Below are 13,170 nucleotides of genomic sequence, written 5' to 3'. Positions count from 1 at the left end.
AAAGCATCAATCTAATAACTCTATCACATATCTTTTGGGAGTTGATGCTAATTTATACACTTTAGGATGTTTTCTAAAGGTGTACAAGAATAATATAGGGAACAGGAATTGAAGACAAATGCTCTGACCGAGACTTAGTTGATACACAATAGCAAGAAATCACTTACAAAAAGTAATTATGTTTTAGTTCTTTACTTTTTGGCATTATTGTCAAATGGGGAGAAGACCTACAAAGGGGGAGAAGACTAATATAGAGGAAGAAGACCTATCAGGGGAGAAGACTAAAAGAATACTGAGTAGACTATAGATTGAAAAGAAGAAAAGAGGAGAAGTCTAATGTATGGGGGAGAACATTTCAGCATTTCAGAATCACAACATTCTGAATTTTTAAAGGTCAAATCAATTGGTTTTGCCATCAATGCTAAAAGGGGAGATTGTTGGCAATATTGTATTATAATAGACAATGAAAGATTGTTGGCATTTCATAAGGATATTGAGAAGGTTGTTAATGATTATGGATATAACTGATTAAAGATGTTTACTATCTTGATATTATTATTTTGTCATTGATGTCAAGAAATTGATTTTCTAATTCAGTATGATGTCATATCTTGAGAAGTATGATATGAAGATTATAAAGTTGTCGGTAAAAGACATAGGAAAGAATATGATGAATAAGGGGATGAATAAGGTATTCAATGGGCAACTAGTACTGAGTCAGACAATGATGAGATCATAATGTTTTAGATTGTTTTAACATCATACATATGTTGTAAAATGTAAAGGTTAATACTATACTATGTTATCAAGCAAAGAACCTAGTTGGTAAACCCTAAGGAACCTAGTCGATAAACCCTAAGGTTATAGCTATCAGTTAATGAAGGTAGAATGTCTACCGAGTGATGTTTAGTATTCACCAAGTTGTTACCGAGTTGTAACCAAGCTATAACAAAATGGATTAAATGTTTACATGCAGTATTTAATGAAGGAAGCTGATGAGCCGGAACTGATTAAATGATTGGTGAGCCATGAATGAAGTTTGTTAATGAATCTAAGGCAATGAAAATTCAGCATGAAGTTCTATAGCTTAGATTGAACTGCAATGCCCTGGCACAAGTTCCAAGACTAATATGCAAGTTCCTAGGTGGGGTAAAATGTTTTTAGATCAAAAGATACATTGAACCTAGACAAGATAGAAGATATGATGGCTATGATTGATCATGGGAAATGTGATCAAGGAGATTAAGTGGTTACCTAATTGTTTATAAACAGGAAATTGTCGATAAACAATGTATGTAGGCAAGTGTATGCATAGGGATGCTACATAGTGATTACCGAGCATAGAAGCTTGAAGACCTGTTAGAATAACAGAGTATAGAAGCCCAACAAATAGACAAGATTAATTCTATGTCAAGATTGTATTAAACAAATAGGAATCCACTTTAGCATTTTAGATGTGAATTTGCAGATAGATTTTATTATTGTTATTTTGTGAAAGTGACAAAAAATCTATTAACCGAGTGGACCTAACAATCTTATTTGTAAAACCCTCTAGCAAGGTGATATTCCGATTGAGTGTTTGAAATCCTTTAACAAGGTCACTTCTAACAAAGTAAAGATCCTAACAGATTTGAGGGAAATCCCTTAACCGGGTCACATCTAGCAATGTGTTTATAATCTTTAACAGGATTTTCTTTTAACTAAGCATACTCTAGAAGAGTATAATTCTTAGTTGGTCCAAAATCCCATAGTGGTTTTTCCCTATTTGGGTTTCCACATTAAATCTGGTGTTATGAGGTTTATGATGTTTATATGCTTTTGAGTTTGCATGTTTAGATAGTCTTGGTTATATTACTGAAGTATATGTTACCGAGGTTGAATCTGATGTTTTTATGGATGATTAAGTTTGTATGATTCACCCCCCTCTCTCATCTTGTTGGTTTTTGTATCTGTAATTATATTAAGTATCAGAACTATCAAATCAGACATCTAATGTTAAGAATATATATTTTTGATTAGATGATGATGATTAATGAACAATTACTAATGATTGGATTGTTTCATTTTGCAGATTCTCCCCTACATGCAACAACACATTGCTAGCCATAAATTTTGGAGCTTTTGGAGTTAGATTATGAGGCTCACGCTAGAGGATAGAGAGCTGCTACATGTAGTAGGACTATGGTATGTGATGGTCATCCCTGCCATCAAGTTCCAACTCTGAATGTTGATGGCACTGATGGAGAGATAGGATGCAAATACTTCCACCTTTCTCCTACCAATGGGAGAGATGATGATCACTCTAGAGGATGTGTATTGCATACTCTATCTACCTATTAGAGGAGAGACGATGATGTATCAAGATAATTGCACTGCTACTGACTATAGGAGGGAGAAGATATACTGCATTGGGGGAGAGATACCTGGTGAGATGAAAGGTCACATTATGATTAGTTGGCTTCTACACCCCACCAATGTGGTACCATTAGTGAGACAACTAATGATATCTACAATACCATTAGTTGTGTCCCCTAATGGGCACAACACACACAAGCATGGAGGTATCACTTATGTGGTGAGAGCTATGGAGCGACATAGGAGGGTATTCTCCTGGGGGTGGAGCATGCTATCCCACCTCTATCATCACCTAGGAGATTACATTTTTGGACAAGGATTAAACTTGATGACCTGCACACTGCTAAAAATTTGGATACTTGAGCACATCACATACACTAGACTAGCTAGGGTTCCCATTGTTTTGGTTCCAGAGAAGCCTAGGGTGTTCATGTATCCCCTTACCCATGAGTGGAAATTCAAAGACTTTCTTTATTAGAGGGTGACTTTTGATAGATTGATGACAAATGTGATCAGATGGAGGCCATACCTTAGGATGTACATGTGGGCAGGTATACATAGGCTGCTATTTTTCATGCAAAGAAACAGTCTTTTGAAGGGATGATATAGCCACATTGTAGTCTCATTCTACTTCGATCAAGTTTGGTGGTAGTTTGGGTTTGAGCAGTGTGTCCTTGCAGATGTGCCTATTTACATTTGTTACTCACATGTGACCCCCAGGCTAGGAGCTATTCCAAGGCCTACCAGTGACACGATTGAGATCAAAGACTGAGATGGGTCAGATCAGAATGTCACAACTGACTATATAGATAATGTGGGTGCACATTGATGGTACGTCATATGGTGGGGTAAGGTATACCCTGGAGCTATCTTTCTTGGAGAATTCCTTAGAGGAAAGCCTCGACCATGAAGACATCAATGGACCTTTGTGAGGTAGACACAGATGATCATTAGGATGATGCAAGAGAATAAGATGATAGTGGTGATGGAGATGATCCTGATGCAAGAGAGGGAGATCAAGATGGTGATTTTTTCTGATTAATTAGAAAAATAGGTTTTAAGGACCCAAAACCTTTTACATAAAGATCAAAAGATAGTTCAACAAAGATCAACTAGACCAACATAAAGAGAATAGAAAAAAGACTGGAAAGAGAGTCAATGACCTAATTGGATAGCAAAAAACTAGGAACAACAAAGTAGTTAAGACCTAGATAGCTAGCAACACCTACATAGACTTAAGAAGTTCAAAAGCCTTGATGACCAATAGGTCATAATTTGTCGACACAACTTTGAGCTCTTTGATTTCCTTGTTTGGATTTTTCTCCCTCTTCTTGCCTCTAGTCCTCGTTCTTGGTCCTTGCACACCTTCCACACCCTCCATGTCAGGTTCCTTCTCAAGGGATCCCTTCTCATTCTCTAGCTTATTGATCAGGATTTTGATGTTGTTAGGTGAGGCCTTCAGAATGTTATAACTTTGTTCAACAATGCTTCTAAGACATGTATTGATTTTGTTGAGTCTATTTTTAGCATCCACCATTCTCTAGTCCCTAACGGTGTCATTGTTTTTTATTTCCTCTAGGGCCTTATCCAATTTCTTAAACCTTGGATTGAAGGTGTCCCTAATCTCTTTAGCTTTGGCAATAGCCTTTCCCAAATCATCAACATACTCAGCCATGGATTTACCTTCATCGATGCTAATAGTCTCTAGAATTTGAATCCTATGACTCAAGTTCTTGTTTTTCTCCACAGCTTTCTTGTGACTATTTATGAGCCAGTCAAGGGTGTCCACAAAACCCTTCAAACCCTTAGCAGAAGGGTTAGAAGGGGGAAATTTTTCACCAACCCTGGCTTGATCAGTTTTGGGGCCTTCTCCACTGGTATTGTGTTCGGCATCACCACCAACACTCTGGTTGAAACCATCCCTCGTTATCTCCTCCTCAATTTTTTGGTCCACAACATAGTCCTTTCTCTCCTCTTTGTCCTCTGACTTCAACTTAGAATTGCCCCGCCTTTTCTTCTTTTTCCTTTTCTGAAAAGAATATTTAGGTTTCTTCTTCTGAGGGGACAAAGAGTCATCCTTTTCAAAGTTATCAGAGACCTCCTTCGAGGAGGAAGAGTGAATCTGAAAGACCTTCTCTTTTCTTTTTTTCTTTCCCTTGGAAGAGGACAACTTACTACTCTCCTATTTTCCTTTCTTACCCAATTCAACCTCAGAGTCCTCTAGGCTCTCCTTAGTCTGATTTTTCAAATCACTAGTAGAATCCTCATCCACAAAAAAATTAGAGTTACCCTTCCTCCTCAGAATCAGAGACAGAAAGCTGCGGGTGGGCGATTTGATTAGCTTCAATATGATCATATATTAGAACCATTAGACCTTGGTGCATAGTAGTGTCTCCCTTAGGGTTCTCTCTATGGACTTTGATAGTGGCATTCATAAAGAAAATAAAGAAATAGGGTATGTTAACTTTGTCTTCATACTTGAAGTGGTTGAGCAACACGAAATGGTAGCCATAGACTTTGGTAAATTTGTCATCCAGAGTGATGTAGTGCATGATTGCAAACAAAACCTCACTCCAAGGCTTAACAAAGACCCTGGGAGGGTAGTAGGTCTTTCTAAGCTTAACCAGGCACTTCTTCTCCTTAGTAGTTTCAAGGTATTTCTCAGTGGCCTCCTTGCTAAGATTTTTGTCCCTGTAGAAATTACTTCCCTCCCTCTAGAGACTCGTCAGTTGAGCAATGAGGTCTTCGTCAATGGTGATAGTTTGATCTTTGATTTTTAGGGTGACCTTCCTCCAGTTTTTGGTGAAAAACTTAGTGATTTTAGCATCCCTCCCATGGAGTCTTTCCATGTACTTTGTTAGCCCACCCTTATGCAAGATACTCTAGATCCTCCTTTTATTTCCATTCTTTACAATTACTAGACTCCTAGCAATACCTGTTACCTCCCATGATTTCATAGCTCAAACTAGAAATTCAAGAGTTGTAGATAGCTAATGGAAAGAAATCTCTAGATGCAGCCCCAGAAACCCAAAAAGTGTCGGAAAAGGTGGCATTCGTCTTATCATTATTGGTACTGAGATAATAATAATTAATATTATCCCTCCAAGTCATGTTATTGATCACTATATAATCCATTTAAAATCTTTGAGGTGTATTTATATCGATCCATGAAGATTATCACTTTGACATCATTAAGAAGACCCTCTTCACCCTTCCAGGTAATCATGTTGTCATGAGTGACCGCCATGTTAGTTGCCCAATCAGCAGGGCCATTTGCTTCCCAATAAATGTGAGAGATAAAACATTTATCAAAGGGTTTAATTAGATCCCTAGTAGCCTTAATGATATTGTTGATAGTCCATGAGGGCTTGGTAATTCCTTTAAGGTAGTTAATGATATTATTAGAGTCTCCCTCAATCCAAAGGTAAGGACAGTTCCACCTTTTAGCCAGAAGGATGCCTTGAAGAGAACCCATAGCTTCTTCCATATGGTTCATTTGGAAACCTATAGGAATAACAATGATTTCCTTACAAATGCCTTTTTTATCTTTGAGAATTGCACCACATCCTATTGATCCAGGATTGCCTTTAGCAACACTGTCAAGTTGATTTTGAACCATTCAGGAGGGGGAGAATACCGCTTAGCTTCAAGTCTCTTACTTTTTTAGTATCAATCCTAACAACACTCTTCAGTTTCCAGGAGTTGAGGATGTGAGCTTCCAGATAATTAACAAGAGTGCAAGGTTCTCCAATGATCCTAAGGTTCTCCACTATAGCCCTTTGATTTTTCTGATAAACAATAGCCTGGGGGAGAGAAGTATCGCTAAAGATGTAGTTGTTCCTTTCTTTCTAAATCCCCCAAAGGATGTGAGGAAGAGAGAGCTACCACAAAGATCTCAAAGAGGGATTAGACCAATGGTAGCTCCAAGAATAGAACAAATATTGAATAGAGTTAAGGAACACCCATACCATACAAAAATTCTGAAGAAATATTTCCCAAATAGAGACAGTGAAAGAATGGTGAATAGACAAGTGGTCCACAGACTCTTCCTCCTCATGACACAAAACACACCTATTAGGGAGATTAAAACCTCTAATCTTTAGGTTGTCTAGTGTCAAAATTTTGTTTTGGAGAATATTCCAATAGAAGATATTGATCTTCGGAATAAGACCCTTAATACAAGCTTTAGAACATAAGGGGTTCTCTGAGGGGGTTGGAGTCAACACTCTATACATGGAAGAAAGAGGAAGGTTGCCTTTGGGATCAAGTTTCCAAATAAGAATATCTTCTTCATTATTCAGCCAAGTAGAAAACAAGTATTTCTTGAGATTGATGAGGTCAGGGTGTATACCTTCATATTTTTCCATTTGTCACCTATCTAGTACCCCTCAACCAAGGAACCAAAAACTCTTTTACAAGGGGAAACAAAAGGGGCCCAATCAAGGATTTCCAGAAAAGGCTTATCAAGAAACCAAGGATCTTCCCAAAATCTGACTTTCCTACCATTACCAACTCTCCATTTAACCCCTTTAGCGATGTTATCTTTACACTTTGAGGCATGGTTCCAAATGTGAGATCCATTGATGTTGAAATTAGTGTTGATGAAAGAGAAAAGAGATGAAGATAAGAGAGGATACTTCTCCAAATTTCACACCACTCACTATCAGAGTGGAACAATCTCCATATCTATTTGGACAAAAGAGATTCATTAAGATTCCTGATTCTCCTCACACCCAGTCCAAACCCTTGATTTTCGATCTACAAACCTTGTCCTAAGCCACTAAATCCATTCTCTTCTTTTCCTTGACCCCATACTAAAGAATTTTTTTTTGGATTTTTTCAATCGCACCAGCAAACTTAACAAGGATTCTGAAGAGAATAAGAGCATAAATAGGAATGCTTTGAAGGGATGCTTTAAGAAGTTGTAAATTTACAGCTTGACTTAAGAGAGCACCTTTCCAAATAGGAAGCTTTCTCTAAAATTTATCCTCCAAAGAACTCCAAAAATAATTAAGGGGAGAGATGCCCAAGGGGAGGCCAAGATAGGTAGTAGGAAGATCAACAATCTGACATTCTAGAATTCTACTGATTCTATGTTGTCTTCTCTCAGAAGTTTTGATGAAAAACACTTCACTTTTAACCCAATTGATAAGCTGGCTAGAAGGAGACACAAACTTGCACAAGGTATCCTTCAGGATTTTGGCTTCTGAAATACTAGAATCCTTGATAATGATGGTGCCATCTATAAATTGCTAGTGGGAGGAGGTGTGATTAGCACATGAGGGTTGGAGACCTTTAAAGATACCTCTAGTCACCATGCTTTCCATATACCTACCAAAGCATTGAGCCATGATGATGAAGAGAATAGGGGAGATGGAATCCCCTTGCCTCAAGGCTTTAAAAAAAGGGGAGGGGGAGCCGTTAAAAAGAACAACAAAGGAGGTAGAGGAGATAAGATGCTTGAAGATGTCCAATCCAAATGCCAAGAGAACCTTCATGAGGAAAGACTAGTCTACCCAGTCATAAGCCTTAGAGAGATCAAGATTGAGAATAAAAGCCTGCTTCTTGGCCATAACAAGGGAATGGATATTCTCATGGACAATAATGATGGAATCAAGAATTTTCCTTCCATGCACAAAACTGTTATACTGAAGACTGATCAAAGAGGGAGGGACATTCAAGAGTTTGGAGGTGAGGACCTTGGAAATTATCTTATAGAAAGAGTTGCATAAACTGATAGTGTTTATGGTATCAGAGCTTGGTCCTCTATTTTCAAAAGCCTAACAACTTGAGGAAGATTCTGACACCAGTACAGATGGATAATCTAAGAAAGCAACTAGAAACATCACTTGCAGATTATGGTGCAAAAAAGTTGAAAATAATGAAACTTGAAGATGATCTGAAGGCTACACAAGAAATCATTCAAGGACTTCAGGAAAATCTTACTATTTCTAGGAATAAAAGAAGAGAACTTCATGAGAAGATACAGAGTGATGATGATGAAAAATAGACTCTTAATGATCTGGTAAGCAAACTGAAACAAGAGAATATGTCTTTGAGAAACGAGATGCAAGACATGACCATGAGATTTTGTAAAGACACTGAAAATAGAAAGAAGAATGAAGATGATTTGGCTAGAAGAATCAATGCTGCTGCAAATGAAAATATAAGACTCAGTCATGATAATGATATGTTAAAAATAGATATGATTCACTTGGAACATGATAAAATTGAACTCATGAGACAGAAGGATTTCCTGGAAAATGAGTTGGCTACTACAAATCAACACAAGGAGAAATTGAAGAAAAGTTCAAAAGAACTTGATGACACGCTGAAAAATCAAAAACCTAATGGAGACACTAATGGACTTGGCTTTAAAGTTGGTGAAAGCTCCGACACTACAAACAAACATGATCGCAACAAACCAATAAGACAACCTAATGCTTCAACTATAACAAGTATGGTCATAGAGCAAATCAATGTAGATATAGAAACTATCAGAACACCAATGCACCCACTAGTCAATTCTCTAAATGCAATAAGTTGGACATAATTCAAAAAATTGTAGAATGAATGTAAGATGTTATGTTTGTGGAAGATTTGGACACTTATCTAATCAATGTAGAACACATACCGACATAGGATATGGAAAAGCTATTCAGAAAAAACAATGTGACTTGTTATGCTTGTAACAAGATTAGACATATTACAAAATTTTGTAGAACTAAGGCATCATCAACAAATAACAAAGGACCCAGTTTGAAAGGTAAAGAAAAGGTTGAAGAAGTAAATCAATAATTTTCAAAATAATGGATCAGAAAATCAGATATGAATGTTAATCAAGCTATTCCTTCACTGGTAGAATAGAGTATCACTCCACCGGCATGAGATTCTTCATCTAACTGAGAAATGATCCTTTGGAGGTATGGCAACAAATTGAAAAACATGCTAATTTACCCTCGATTAATGATAAGAAGTTGAAATACTTCTTTACCGGCAGATGAGTTAAGTTTCCACTTAACTAACAAACATTAAATGTGGTAGTTTAAGGGAATGACACTATAAAGCAAGTGCTTTGGCTCTTTTTTTATTCATCGAGTATTCAAATTTCCATAGAGTGCGAAAATCCCAAGTGAAGGCATCCATAGAGAGAAGTGAAGTAGATCATTCAAGAACTCATACCTAAAGGAAGATTAAGGTATTTATAACTATGGCTTCCTCATATACACTTGAATTCATTGCAAACCCTACTGTAGTTGAAGTTGTTAAGCGCCCTAGGCCCATATTTAAAATCATTCCTGAAATTGCGAAGAAAGATGATACCCTAGGAGAATTCTCAAAAATACCTAAGGGAGTTGCTTATGCTGAGGATCCTAGAATCTAAGTACATTTTCATATAGATGAACTAGAAGATGATGAGATTAAGAACATGTATAGGACGGTTATATGTAATGAAAATGGAAATGTTAAACCGGAACACAAGATAATTGAAACTCTAGGTTTTGTGGAAATTCTTGTATCCCTGATTTTCCAAAGGATGTTATAAGGATTGTGATAAGAAGAGTACATGGAGAGTTATTTTGGTTAGATTTGATTCATAAGATAAGTAAAGAAGTAGTTAGGGTAGTGACAAGCTTACCTTCCACCGATAGTAGGCTTGACAAGACTAAAAAGATTCCAAATGACACTGTAATAACCCTAACCAGTGCAACCTTTGATAAGAAATCCCTAAGAGTAAATGATGTTAAGGATATCAATGTAAGGTTCATAAGCATGATTCTTGGCTATAAGGCTACACATGCCAATAGATTAAACTCTATTTCTAGCTTATGTATCAAAAGTTCCTATGCCATGGTAAACAACAATGCAAAAATTGATATTTGTGAATGATTGAAAGATGAACTGATAGACAATCTAGGGAAGATAAAAGGTGATAAGAAAGGTACATTCAGATTTGGCAACCTGCTTGTATGTTTAATGTTATATATTACCAAGCAAGTTACCGGTATTGGAAGAAAGGATTTTGGTTTTGACATACCAGTAGGAAAACAACTTCTGGACATACTCAACAACATGGGAGATGATAGAGAAAATATTATAAATGAACATTTTCAAACACTAAAGGCTAGAATGAAAACTAGGATAAGGCTATCTCAAACTATTGTTGACAAATATCAAAAGGACATATGCTTTGTAATTAAGAAAGATGAAATCGAGATGGAGGCAATGGTCCCAAGGACTATTTGGGTTACAAAAATGGGATATGAGGCAGATGAGAATATAACTGAAACATATGCAAAAGCCCTCTTAGAAGCCCCTAAAGAATCGACAGAAAAAGTATTTGGCAATGTTGAAATAATTGACAATAGTATTCAATCTCAGAAAAGAATAAAGAAAACCGAGCAGATCATTAGGAAAGGAACAAGATAGGCTAACACTATCAAAGAGGATGTTTTGAATAAAACTGGTATTAAGGAGAGTGACTTAGAAGGACTACAATTGGAAACACATCTTTCACCAGTTGCCACCTCCTCTGACATTGAGATACTAGTAGAATTCAAAAGGCTAGAGAGAAAAAGAAAACCCTCACTGGCACCTACTCCTACACCAAAAAGAACAAGATAGAAACAATAGGAAGTTAGGCCTCTGACAAGGAAGTTGACACCAAAGAAAAGGAAACAAAAACAAGTTGTTCCTCCACTTGAAAAACTTTTGAGTGAGATAACTGAAGATGACAAATTGACTAATATTGGCAAGTTGTATAACACACTATCAAATGATGAAAAAGAAAGTATAGAAAATAGTGTTATTTTACATCTTGATATTTATAAGAAATTTTTTATGGAAGATGTAGATGATATACCCAATGACTTGTACAAAAGATTAGAAGCTAGAAGGGTAGCAATTGTGGAATTAGATAAAAAGATCAAAATAGAAAAATTACTTGTAGTTCACCCAGTAAACTCAAATCAAGAGATTGGTGAGTTAATCAATGAGGATAATCGGACAATATTCTCAACTGGTCACTGGCATGTAGCACTGATGGCAGGCAGAGTAAATGAAATATCAGAAGAGACTATAGACAAGTGGGATATATTCTTTGTTGAAAAAGAGAAACAAGAAGAGCTTAAGAGACCAAAGACTTTTAAATTCTATCAAAGAAAAATGGACAAGGATTAGGGGAAAGGAAAGGTAGGTGGACCTCCAAGCATAAAGATAATAGAAAACTTACCCCCACCTTCCTCTGATACTCTACTAGCACAAACTGTTGATACTCCACTAGCAACAAAGAGTATGGAGAAAACACATGAAGATACAAATCCTAACAGATAGACCTAAGCTTATCCATGGAGCCAGCTCCTTTAATTTTGAGATCAAAGCAATGAAGGTGCCATTAATTTCTTTTAGTAATCTTCTTGCCCCAAAAAATTCTTTAACCCCATTGGAGACATATTTCCCAACAATATCCCATAACTCTTGGAAGAAGAATATAGGGAAGCCATCGAGACTAGGAGCTTTATTGCTCTCAAAAGAAAAGACAAAATTTTTGATCTCCAAGTCCAAAGGGATGGAAGTCAAAAAAGCATTCTTATGCTCATCAATAAGGTAAGGAATGTTCTAGAGGAAGGCATTTTGAACACCATCATCCAAGCTCTAATCCCTACAAAGAAGATTAGAGAAGAAACTTTTTACCTCATTTCTTATCTCCTCCTCCTTGACCAGCTCCACATTGTCCACCATCAGTTTTTTGATCCTATTAGTAGCTTTGTGTTTGATAGTCAACATATGGAAGAATTTGGTGTTCTTATCCCCTTCCTTTAGCCAAATACATCTAGATCTTTTCTTCCAAAAATCTTCTTATTTTGCAATGATATCATGGTATTTTTTGAGAATCTCATTTTCTTCTGCAATTGTCACAGTGGAGAATCCATCCTTCTGGATTTGGACCTGAATTTTGTTGAGGTCTTCTTGAATTTTTCCTTTGGCCTCAAAAATATTCCCAAAGTTGGATTTACTCTAGGTGCTTATGTTATCTTTTATGCTTTTAAGTTTCTTCACAACTCTATACATGACAGTACCCTCAGCTTGAATGTTCCACCATTCCTGAATTTTATGAGTCACATCTGGATGTAATGTCCACATTTTTCAAACCTAAATGGAAAATGCTTTCTCCTATTGATAGGGTCAGCAATAAGAGTTATAGGGTAGTGATCAAACCCAACATGAATGTGAACAGATAGAGAGCAGAAATAATGTCTGAACCAATCATCAGATATAAGAGCCCTATCAAGGCAAACTTGAATAAGGTAATTTCCAACCCTCCTATTAGTCCAAGTGTTGTTGAAGCCCCACATCTCTACATCATTAAGGGCCTGAGTGTTTATAAATTCCATGAGGGCCAGTCTAATATCCAACTAAGAAGGGCAACCACCAAATTTTTCCTCATCTTTGAATGGGGTATTAAAGTCTCCCATGACCAGCCAACTAAGGTTCTTGAAGCTATCCCTTATTTCCATAATGTTTTTCCAAAACTTGCTTCTAGATTTCAAGGTATTGGGAGCATAGATGTTTGTGAGGACCCAGGAGGTGTCATCCTTTAAATTTTCAAACTTAATGCAAAAAAAATTGCTCTCTTGAATAAGAACTTGGACTCTAACACTATTGAGATTCCAGATTGTTGCAATGCCTCTAGAGGCACCTTCAGAGCTACCACCATAGATGCTACCAGATTTAAAGAAATTCAAAGCTTCAACCTTTTCTCTACTCATATTAGTTTCTTGAATAATAAAAATGTCAGGTTTACTATCCCTAATC

Source organism: Cryptomeria japonica, chromosome 7 (assembly GCF_030272615.1).
Source record: "Cryptomeria japonica chromosome 7, Sugi_1.0, whole genome shotgun sequence".
In the NCBI taxonomy this organism is placed as follows: domain Eukaryota; kingdom Viridiplantae; phylum Streptophyta; class Pinopsida; order Cupressales; family Cupressaceae; genus Cryptomeria; species Cryptomeria japonica.
The sequence above is the reverse complement of the archived record's forward strand: the minus strand, read 5'-3'. Positions refer to the sequence as shown.